This window comes from Sarcophilus harrisii, chromosome 4 (assembly GCF_902635505.1).
Source record: "Sarcophilus harrisii chromosome 4, mSarHar1.11, whole genome shotgun sequence".
NCBI lineage: Eukaryota > Metazoa > Chordata > Mammalia > Dasyuromorphia > Dasyuridae > Sarcophilus > Sarcophilus harrisii.
In genome coordinates, this window is record NC_045429.1 from 18,820,998 (window position 1) to 18,833,348 (window position 12,351).

Consider the following 12,351-nt stretch of genomic DNA (forward strand, 5'->3'; position numbering starts at 1 on the left):
AGCAACTTGTTCACTAGTAACTATCCTGTCAGAGCTTATGGCTGCCATTATCTACATATAAGGGAAATTGTCCTATTAGGGAACTGATGGGGAAAATGTCCCTTGAAGGAGTGGGGGTTCTCTGTCGCCATGATCATTTTGTCTCCATGGGCCTCAGTTTCTTTATCTGTACAGTGAGGGTATTAAACAACTGATCTCTGGGATCCTTTTCAGCTCTCAGTCCTACTAAGAAGACCGAGAAGGTCCCTTCTGGCTCAGGAGTTAGGATGTGAAGGGGTTTCTGGGCCTAGAACTTGGGCCTTGCTGTTTTTGCTCTAGAGATATTCCCTCCTCTTATTGGATATACCTGCCATCCCCGTCTCCAGCACACGGTATCCCTCCAGTTCCTGAGGCAGGATTTGAATGTGTTTTCCTACTTCCAAGTCTAGCATTCCCTCTAGGGTTCCAAAAACTATTATCAATCTACATTAATAAGGGAAAAACATGTTTGTAGACTCCAAGTTAAGAACCTTTGTACTGGATGCAAGGTAATTTGGGAGAAGTCAGCAGCAAGTTGATTGAGTAAGTCTGATGGAGGAAGGGGCACTTGATTTGATTTTTAAAGGAAGATAGGGGTTCTTAGCGGTGGAGGTGAGGATGGGGGGGTGCATCCCAGGGATGGGGGCAGCTTGTTGAAAGGCATGAAGATAAGAAACGAAGTAATGGGAGTAAGGGTTAGCAAGTGAGCCATTTTAGCTGGAGGAGAGAGAGGGAGAAGGAAAGAGAGATGATATGAGAAAGAGAGACAGACAGACAGAGAGGGAGAAACAGAGAAAGAGAGACAGAGACAGAGACAAAGAGACAGAGAGAGGAGGAGGAGAAGGAGGGGGAGACAGGGAAAGATGGAGGGAGAGAAAAGAAGAGGAGGAGGAGGAAGAGGAAGAGGAAGAAGAAAAGGAAGAAGAAGAGAAATAGAAACAGGAGGAAGTGGAGGGAAAGGAGGAGAGGGAGAAGAGAAGAATTGGTCAGTGTAGACAGGAATCAAATTTTGAAGGACTTTCAATGCTAACTAGAGGAGTTTGTATCTGAACCTGCAAATGATCAGTAGCTACTAGAATTTATTTTGTAAGGGAGAGAATTCTATTTTTGAGGATAATTATTTGAGCAGTCAGGTAGAGGGTAGGTGAGAGAAGGGCTCCCCCGAGTCGGGGAGATCAGTGGGGACCATTACAATAGTCCAGGTAAAAAGGCTGAACTAAGTTGGGCCCTGTATGAATGGAGATTTCAGGATGCTTGAAGAGAAATTTCACTTTTGTTGTTAGTGGGAGAGCTCCCTAACTAAAGGAATTATAAATAATTGGCTTATTATTATGCTATTATATTTTGTTGTTTTCAATTGTGCTTGACTCTCTGTGATCCCATTTGGGATTTTCTTGGCAGAGGTATTGACATGGTTTGTACTTCTCCAGCTCATTTCACACATTAGGAAACTGAGGCAGATGGGGATAAGTGACTTGCCCAGGTTCACACAGCTAGTTAAATGTCTGAGGTCAGATTTGAACTAAGTAGGTGTGTCTTCCTGTCTAATCTATCCGTGCCATGAAGTTGATCCTTAACATAACAAGAGTTCACATTTATTTTAGCAGTTTGTGAGGCACTTATTCCACCTCAGTCCTGTGAGTCATCACATAGTCAGCGTTTACTAAGTGCCTACTATGTGTCAGTCAGAGCTAATGTTTCCCATCTCCCATTTGCCATCAATGAAAATGAGCCCCAGGTGAAATGACAAGGCTAAGATCATGTAACTCATCAGTGGAAGAGTCAGCAGACTCGCTGGTCTTTGGGCTTCTCCATTGCTAAATTTCTCCCTCATCCATCCCTGTTTCCTCCTCAGCTTTCACCAGCTGGTTCACTCTGAACTCTACAGTATAAAGTCTCAGTGGTTGTGGAGGAGAAAGATACATTTCACGGTTTCTAATTAGAAGTAATGGAAATAAATAAGCCCGCAGCTTTCTGCTGGCTAGATGAATCAATCAGGAACAGACATTTATTGAGTTCCAACTGTGTACAGAATACTGTGGAGAGCTTGGAGAGCTTTGAAAATGCATGATGAGGGCGGGAACAGGGCCTTATTTATTGCGTTGTGCTTCTCTCTTTCAGGAGATTTATTGTCTGGTTCGTTCTCCTTCATTCTTATTTATTGGATCAGGAGATTTGTCCTTGTTTACTTATTTCTTCTATTTCCCCAGATTTTTTTTTCTTGTGAAGATTTTTTTCCATTGTTTTGTGTGTCTGTATGTGTGTTTGTGTGTGTGTGTGCGCACACGTGTGTGTTTGTGTGTGTGTGTGTGCATGTGTGCATATGATTTTTTTTACTTTCTTCAATGCATGTCTTATTGCTTAAAAATGAGGAAGCTGGAATGAGGGGTCAACTCAGTTCTTCCCTCCACCCCCTTCTGTCTCAATAATAACGTATCTGAAGTCCCTAAATGTCTTTGTGATGTGGCCTGGGAAGGAAGACGGGGATAAGAGAGAAAAGCCCTGAGCCCAACATCTGATATCGTCACTTATCCCTGTATGATGCAGGGAAGTCATTTCCTCTCGCTGAGTCCTTAGTTTGCTCATCTGAATAATGGGATGAAGCCCTGCTTGTAACATTCTCCCTGACAGGCTTGTCATAAGGAAGGGCATTGCGTATACTTAGGCTGTAATTATTTCAAATTTATGATGTTGCATCTATGACAAATGGTTTTGAAAACTTTAAAGTTCCTGGTGGTTACTGAAGCTGTGTGTCTCTAAACTCCCTTCCTAGACAGTAAAATTAATGGTTAAATTAAAAAAAAAGCATTTATTTCCTCCTAATTGATCGCTTCCTCCTAGCCTCCCCTCTCCAATCTTCCCTTCACCCACCTGCCAAAGCGATTTTCCAGAAGCACAAATCTAACTCGGTCCCTTCCCTGCTCAGGAAGCTCCAATGACACCCTATAACCTTGCCGCAAACTTGCACCCAGTCTGTCTGTGCACTTGTTTCCCAGGTCAGCTGGGGCATTTATTCTCCCCCATCCATGCTGCCATCATGTCTGTTCCTTGTCTGTCTGCTCTGCCTGGAATGCTCTCCCTCCTCAGTCTTGCAGAATCCCTGACCTTGTTCATTTCTGATTTTCAATTTCTTCTTCCTGATTTTAGAGATTTTCTTTAATCTTCTAGAAATCACTTTTTACAGCCAACCAGTAAATCGATTTTAAGCACCTGCTGTAAACCAGGCACTGTTCTAAACACTGGAAATACAAAGAAAAGCAAAAGATAGCCCCTGTTCCCCCCAAAACTCACAGTCAAATTGTAAAGACAACACACAACCCATTAAGTTTTTATTTATATATTTATTTATATACTATATTTATATTTTAGAATATATTTTATTATATATTATTATATTATATATAATATATTATAATATATAAGATATATAATTTATATTATATATAAACACTATATTTATATATTTATTTATATACTATATGTATATTTTTATTTATATTTTATAATATATTTTATTATATATTATATAATATAACATATAAGATATATAATTTATATATAATATGATTTATATTATATATATATAAATATGAAATTTTTATATTTATCTATATACTATAAAGTTCAGGATTTATAATGCCCTTCCCCTATCACAAGCCTGTCAGGGAAAACACTACAAGTAGCGTTTCATCCCATTTTTCAGATGAGCAAACTAAGGACTCAGCAAGAGGAGATGACTGGGCTGTATCGCACAGGGATCAAGTGAAGATATCAGATGTTGGACTCAGGGATTTCATTTCTCATTTATAGAGAATTCATATTTATATCTGTGTATGTGCATATGTGCTTTTTGAGGACACGGGATGCTGATGTGTCGACCTTTGTATCTTTCTGTGCATCTAAATTTGTGCTCACCCTTGGTTCCTAATCAGTGGTTAGTCAGTCGAACATTCCTCAAAGCATGGATGTCAATCAGAGCCAAAGAAAGCTGGAGAAAGGATGCTAGAGTCTGATGAGCACATGGCTCTGAAAACCCACTGTGTTAAGTGGATTAAGAAGGGCAGTGTCTGACTATAAAGCAAGTTTAGCCACCTCCCCCATTCAGCTTTAACCTTAACTGACCTACTCATGGTTTGTGCGTTCAAAGGCAGCTGAATGTGTATCTTCCAATCACTAGAGCGGGGATGGGGAACATCCGTCCTGTGAGATCCTTTGCCTGACCAGCCACAGGAGGTGATACATGATACACTGAAAGCCGGGTACAACAGCCTCCCACTTCTTGAGTTATACAGGCTGATGATTTTGTATGGCCCTTCAATGATGTGATAAATATCCAAATGATCTTTGGTAGAAAAAGAGTCCTGCATCTTGGACTAAAGTATCCAGACTCCTTTACTACTTCCGTACAAAACACCACAACCCCTAACAGCTGCAGGACACCCAGACACAGCTCCTCATCTGGACTGACCCAATTTTATGACTTGGAGCCATATATTCTTAGCGTTTCATTTTCCCGAATCAGGCCAAGATGAGAGCAAAGCAGAACACTCTTATCTTGTAAACACTTGTAGAAGTTATAACGTCCACTAAGTGGGTTTGTATATACTCTGTAAACCCACTATGCTAAATTGACTGAGTGTAAATCTGTCTCTCTGCTTCCTGAAATCCCAGACCTGACTGATGTGAATATAACGTGAGGAGAGTTGAGCTCTGGATTTTGTGCACTACTGATTTCATTTCAGTCGGGTTGGAAAAGATAAGCTTACGGTATACAATATTAAGATCTACTGTATAGATCAAATCAATAAACATTCAAGAAGCTGTAACATACAGCAGTCATATTTCAGGAAACCGTCCGGGCAGATGAGCTAAGCCATATTGAGGGTAAATGACAGACCTTCAATCCATTAGTGAGTTGGGAGCTGTCTACCCCAAATACATGAAGTCTTCTGCCAGTGGAATAAATAGGTGTGAGAACAATATGTTCCAATGACCATGAAGGCAACTGAAGCGGGTGTTGTAGAGTGGGGTGTAGAGTGTGGTCAGACATTGAAACCGTCAACATCCCTGACCGGACTCTAGGCCTTTGTCAACATTCGGACTCTTGTCCTGCCATTGGACTTTGGCAATTCAGAGGGAGAGATTTTGTGCAATTCTATCTTAGTGGGATCCAATTCATATGCAGGACAAAATCGAGCCATCCCCCCATGATGTCATTGGTCCCCTTCAAAAACGAAGGTTGAATGACAACATTAAAAATTCTAGCACCATGCTAGAGATACAAAGCATCAAAATACAGCTTTTGCCCTTAAAGAACTCTCAATATATTGGAGGAGACAGTATACAAAATGTTTGTGGAAAGCAAGTTATATTTTGCATAGTTAGGAAATAATTAACAGAGGGAAGGCGCTAGAATTGAAAGGGTTGGGGAAAACTTCCCATGGAAGATGAGATTTATAGATGGGACTTGAAGGGAGGCAGGGAGGCAGAGTAGAGATTGGAGAGCATCCCAGAAATGGGGAACTATCAGAGAAAATGCTGTCTGAATGAAAATGAGAGATCTCAGATTTTAATGGAGAGATTGGGTCTTGTTGGTGAAACAGACAAGATGCTGATGTCACTGGACTGAAGGTATGGTTGGGGGAGTAAGATGAAAGAAGAATGGAAAATGGAAGGGAGGAGGTTATGAACAACTTTGAATGCCAACCACAAGATCCAATGATGTTTCAACCCGATATCAACTGAGGATGATCACAGCACACACGTTTATTTCCAAATGATGTTATTCAATGAATGATGATTAGACATAATATTAATTAAAATTAACTATAACAGGATTTTGTATTTGATCTTAGAAACAATAGGGAGCTACTCAAACTTTCTGAGCAGAAGAGTAATGTGATTGGACCTGCCCTTAGCAAAATTATTTTAGTGGCTAAATGAAGAGTGGACTGGAGTGGGGAGAGACGTGAAAAGAAAGGGTACAAGGAAAAGGCAATCTATTTGCAGACAAAGGCTATCAAGAAGAGGTGGAAATATTCCTAAGGAGGAAAGTGATCATCATCTGGAAATTTCACAAAAGAGTGGTTGTGAGTGTATCCGTGGTTCTCAAACTTTTTATATTAAAAATTTTGAGAATCTGCACAGAGTCTTTGTTTATATATGTATAGATATTTACCATATTAGAAATAAATAATAATAATTTTTAATTTGTAGATGTTCTGAAAGGTTTCAGAGACCCTCAAGCTTCTCTGGATCATGCTGTAAGAATCACTGAGATATATTATCACCCTCAAGCAAATTGAAGCTAAAAAAATGGTTAGTGTCATTCTGTTTTTCAATATCTAAGGCTGAATTTAAATTCAAGCTTTCCTGACTCTAAGGATTCTATCCACCATTCCTCAGGTGCCTCCCAATAGGATTTAGAGCTGTGGACAAGACTCCAGAAACTATCTGATCATCCCTCCCCATTTTAGAGAAGGAGATTATGGCCAAGAGAGGGAACGTGCCCTGGATCCATGATACAGGCAATGAATGTGGACTGGATTCCAGGAAATATGTCCTTTGAGAGGAATCACCCCTGCCTCATTTGGGCACAGCAAATGAAATAAAAGTCAGCATCCCTTTATCCATACTTCTATCATTTTATTCTTCTACAGTCAAACTCTACGGCTACCCCTCCATGATAAAGGCCAGGGGTTAACTAGCAAACCTTATTCCCAGGATAGAGCTGTCACCTTCAAAGATGGTGTCAATACTGCAGGACCTTGGGGAGAGGTTGGAGCAGGGAGGGGAGGGCGAGAAAGAACCACAAATCTGGCTTAACTAGGCAGCGGGTGAGTGTGGTGGAAGCCTTCCCCAGGGCTTTCTGCCCAGCTCCAATATTGCTGGGATCAGGAAGTTTTGCCCACCTCAGTATATTTGCAAATGACTTGTTGAGCAAACTCATCAGTTTTTCATCTGCCCAGCCCAGTTTGGAAAGAAAGGAAAGTGAAGGGTCCTGTTACTTTCTCTCTAGTTTACTTTGGTAGGAAACTGGCCATCTTTGGGATTCCCATTCCACTTTCTCCAATGCTTTCTTATATTCCTTTGGCTAGGCTTTGGACTCTTTTTATCCACTCCATATTCTCTTTCTCCTTTAAGATGAAAAATCAATCAAGATTGGATCAATTATTGGATCAATATTTGACCAATATTACAAGAAAACATAGAGCTGTAAATACTTCTAGTTGTTCGAGTAAGGTCCCTTACTTTTACAAATGGACAGATCAGCTGTGACAGACCTGGGATTTGAACCTGGATTAGAGGATTAGAGACCTGGAGATGGAAGGGACCTCAGAGAAATCTAGTCCCATTCCATCATTTTACAGATGAGGAAACTGAGAGCTAGGAAGGTTGTGATGGAATTTAGAACCAGTTTATAGGATCCCAGACTTTGAGCATCAAGGAATCTCGGATGGTCTTTAATTCAACCCCTTCAACAACCATTAAGTCAGTCAGCAAGAATTTATTAAATGCTTACTGTCTGCCTTCATCTTACAGATAAAAAAAACTGAGGGCCAGAGACAAGTGGTTTATCTAAGGTTGCCCTGATAGTAAGACTAATAATGCTCGGAATTATGGGTATTTACATAGTGCCTTAACATTTTCAAAGGACTTTGCTTATATTACCCAATCCTTTCATTTTATAACTGAGGGAACTGAGGTTCAGAGAGAGCCACGTTTTTATGGTCACAGCTAATAAGCAGCAGAAACCCCGGACCACAGATCTATGCACTTCCCTATGTGATTCTACAACCTCCAGAACAGTTTAGAAAGCGACTTCTGTGGGTATAGTTACAGTGTTATCATATAGTGAGTAGATGGGTCATTTTAAATGCTGTCCCTTCTAGCGCAGCCTCACCAAGGTGTTGGGTACCAATGTTCTTCTTAAACTCCAAGGAGTCATTTCCCGTAAGTTCCCAGGGACGCTTTGTTTCTGTCCTGTGGCACAGATTGATAATGATCAGGCACAATCAGACACCCGTAACTCGACTATAACGTGTGATGTCATTTTGGTCCTCTTTGAGAACTGGATAATCCCAGAACGAGATGTGTCCCTCGGGACTGGCACCCAGCTGGGCAGAGGGAGGACAGAAAGGTCCAGAGGGTCAGAGGATGCAGCTGGCCACTAGGGATGGGAGGAATCCTCTTTCCGACCAGCTGGACGGTTGCCCCGAGCTTTGGCCTCTGTAACTACACCAGATGCCAGGACTTGGGAGATGAATAGCCACATGTACCGACACATCCCCCTGTCTTTATTAAGATCTAATCCTGGCTTTGACAGCAGGATAGTGTTATTAAATTAATGCATGTGTTATTTCTAAAGCAGAGACTTAACTCTTGCATTTCCAGCGCCGTCCCAAAGCCGGACGGAGGGGCTGTGTGCACGGGCTTAGCATGTACATGGGAAGTTATTAGAATGAAAATTAATTCCCTGCCTCACTAGTGTGCCCTATCAATTAATTCTGTTGGAGGTGCTCATGAATATGCAATGAGCCTGCTCTGCCCACCACCCCTTGCCCCTAGCTCCAAGTGTGAGGGATTAACTATGCACAACTGCACATTTCATTAGACATCACCATGGCTGTGGGGACTGAGGCTGCTGCTATTGGTTCAACTGAAGGCAACAGGCATTTATGAAGCACCTACTGTGTGCCGGGATTAGGCAAGACAAAGGCAAAATGCTCCTGCAAGACACAGTGAAAAGACTGGGGCTCTGGAGTCAGCAAATCTGTGTTGCAGTCAGTTACTTTCCACCCACCCTTCCTTTCCCCCTACCCCATTTTAGTTTCCTTAGCTATTAAATTAGGGAATGAGGAGGTTGGACTAGATGGCCTCTGAGGTCTCCTCCAGCTCTGATTTTATGTAACCACTTGGCTTTACACTCTACTAGAGGGGAAAGCAACATCAATACGGATAAGTAGGGAAGAAATATTAAATAATAGGCAAGTCAGGAAGGGCTTCCTGGAGGAGGTGGCGTTTAAGTTGGACCCTGAAGAAAGCTAATGAAGAACCAGGAGCAGGAAGAATGCACATTGAGGGGAAAAGCAGCACCTAGACTCATGGTCCTGCCATCTCCCTGTGCCAAGCTCATCACTATGGTCAAACGAGGTTCTGTGAGCTTTGATTTCCTTATTTATAGAATGGAAGATTGATTGGGATGGAGTGAAGTGCTATGCTTTCACTGGTCTGGGGACCATGCGTTGCCAGTGCAGGCTGGCATTGCTCTGCCGTCTGACATCTCAGAGAATTGCCCAGGATGCCCTCTGTGGTAGCCATCAAACCATGTTTCAGCTCCTTCTGATCTGCTTCTCCCAACCTGGGCCAGCACCACCCACAGTTGTGCTCCCATGCCCAGGACTTCCTGCCCCAATATCTGGGGAAACTACCCAGCTCCCCTTTGGAGCACCAACCCTTGGGCCAGACGTGGTCACCTGGTGACTCAGGGTGTGCAAACTAGCCCACAGCCCACTGCTGGCTGGAGGCAGGGAGCAGAAATTCTTCAGCCTTCTCCTTTCCTCTAGCTATGATCTCCCCACATCTTCTCACCCTCCTTACCTCCCTGTAACAAACCAGCCTCAGTCAACACTCCACAAAATGGGTTGTCGTAATGGATCATTGACTTCTTGAGGTCTGGGACTGCAAAAATGAATGAAAAAAATAAATACACACATCAGATTCTACATGTATTCCATATAGATATGTATATGTATATATATGTATAGATATACACATATATGTATATATATAGTATATATATGCTTACACTAAGTGCTATGGATGATATATGTGTCCATATATACACATGTTCATAGCCACACATATATATACATATAGATAAATGTACATAACACATGTACACATAAATTTATTTCTATATATCTATAGTATATATATATATATATATTATATGTGTATATGTACACATATACATACATATAGTATCCCTGGCACTTAAATGCCTAATATAGAATAAAAACTTAATACATTTCCATTCATTTCTTCATTCCTTTGGAATGAAGTGTTTTATTTTAAGGTTTTTTTTTCCCCCTAAGGTAATTGAGGTTAAGTGACTTGCCCAGGGTCACACAGCTAGGAAGCATTAAATGTCTGAGGCCAGATTTGAACTCAGGTCGTTCTGACTTCAGGGCTCTATCCATTGTGCCACCTAACTGCCCCCAGTGTCCTCTTTTTCAAAATAGTTCCAGATCCCCTATTCTGTGTGATGCTAGGGATATTAACACCTGAAAATTGTCTTAATAAAAAAGAAAGAACTGGACTCCAGATCACCTTAGTATCTCCTCAGGTATGGAAATGTCCTCTATCAATACTCCCAGGCATTTATATAGAATAGTTAGCTTGAGTTTAGCCTTTAAGCTTTGCAGAGAGCTTGCCGTCCTATAGCTCCTTTGATGCAGGTTCCATGTTTGCCGCAACTTTCTGCAAGTCTCACAGAATTATGTCTTGCCCAAGGTCATAAATGTCAAAAATTGAACTTCACCTCACTAAGCTACAGCAAGAAAACATTTTTAAAAGACTACAAATCATAATGCCCTTATGTTAACTTCATAGTTAGGAGGATCAACTGAAATCATTTAATGTGGAACACTTAGCAAATCTCAGGGCTTTATGGAAATATCAGCCACTGTTATCATTCCATCTTTTCCCTTCAAGGTAGAGAAATGGCCTGCTTTTAGCCTCAGTTTCCTCTTGAAGTATTTGAAAAACTGCCATGGGAAGTAGATTAGCTGTATTTAGCTTAAGCTTGGCTGATTGGAAAGAGCCTTGAGCAAAGGGTAGAGGGTCAGAGAGATTTTAGTTTGATGATAGTTGATGCCATTTGCTGCCAAAACCATTGCCAAGGCTCCATCCCAAGGCCACAAGCTGAGGCTGAAAGACCACTTATCAGGGATGCCCTAGAAGAAGTTCCCCTGCCTCAAGTATTAGAGACGGGTTCGGAACCCATGTTCTTCAACTCCTAGTCCAAGGTGCTTTCCTCTATACTATATGGCTTTCATTGGCTCTCCTGTTTTTAAAAGTGAGTTTCTTAGGGGCAGAGCATCTGTTTCATAAGCAGTGGGAAGGGGATGTTAGTAAATATTTCATGACCACGTATTGGGGGGGTTAAGTACTTCACCAACTTTTAAGTTTAATTTGTATTATGAGCTTTTTCTCCATAACTTTCTTAAGTCTAGACAATCATTAGAACATTAAACCCAGTTCATTTTTATAGCATTTGCTGAGATTTGAGGTATAAACACTCACACTGAAAATTTAACAATTGGCTTTCAGGAACTCATTGGCAGTGTGTTAAGGGACATGTCAATTTCTCAAGGGCCTCCACAGCTGTGAACATCCGAAGGCGTTGCAAGGCAGCCTTTGCTGACACAGGTGTTGCAGATTGGGAATGAGATAAATTGGAGGCAAAGGGAAGAGGAGAGAGGTCAGACAGCACAACGGCCTCTCAAGTCAGAGAGATCAGAGAACAGCAATGGCCTCTCAGTTTCCTCGTATTATCTTCTCACAAGAGGAGATCCATTCTGGGCTGGATCTCCAGCAGCCACTGGTAGGTGGCTCCCATGTATTCCAACAGAGATGGCTCCAATATATTTCTGCTTGTAGATCTCTGACTGTCAATGTCCCAGAGCCTCGCTGCCAGAGGAATGGCAAATGCTCCATGATTGATTTATTGTGGAAAAATCCTGTGTGTACAAGAGGCAGTTTGCATGAGTAAGTGCGGAATGCTGACATGTCAATTTTATTTAACTTGCTTCCCTTAAGGAATTTCTGGAAGGAGGGGAATGGCAGCTGATCTTTAGAGGTGACACAGCTGTCATGAAAGATTTGATGTTGGAAACCATGGGTTCAAGGCCAGAACCTGTCTCTTAGGAAGTGTGACTATGGCCAGACCTCAGGAAAATGAGTGTGAAAATATTTATACAACCTCTCTTCCAGGGTTGTTTTGAGCAGTTTTGTGAACCAGTAGTGGGGGAAAAAGGGTGCAGAGATTTGGAGTCAGACATGTGGGTTAAAATAAATTCCCTCTGGGCTTCCTTTCCCTCATCTGTAAAAAGAGGGGCTTGGGCCATATGGTTGCTAGAATTCTTCCAGTTCTAATTCTAGAATCCCTTGCTATAGACTAGCTAGGAAGAGTGTGCTAGCAGAGAAAGATTGCTTCTTTGAACATTGCCAATATTCTCTCAATACTTTGGAGTCTCAGTTTCTTTATCAGTCAAATGAAGCAGTTGCCTCACATCTCTTTAGCAAATCACTTAGTCTTCCTGGACCTCA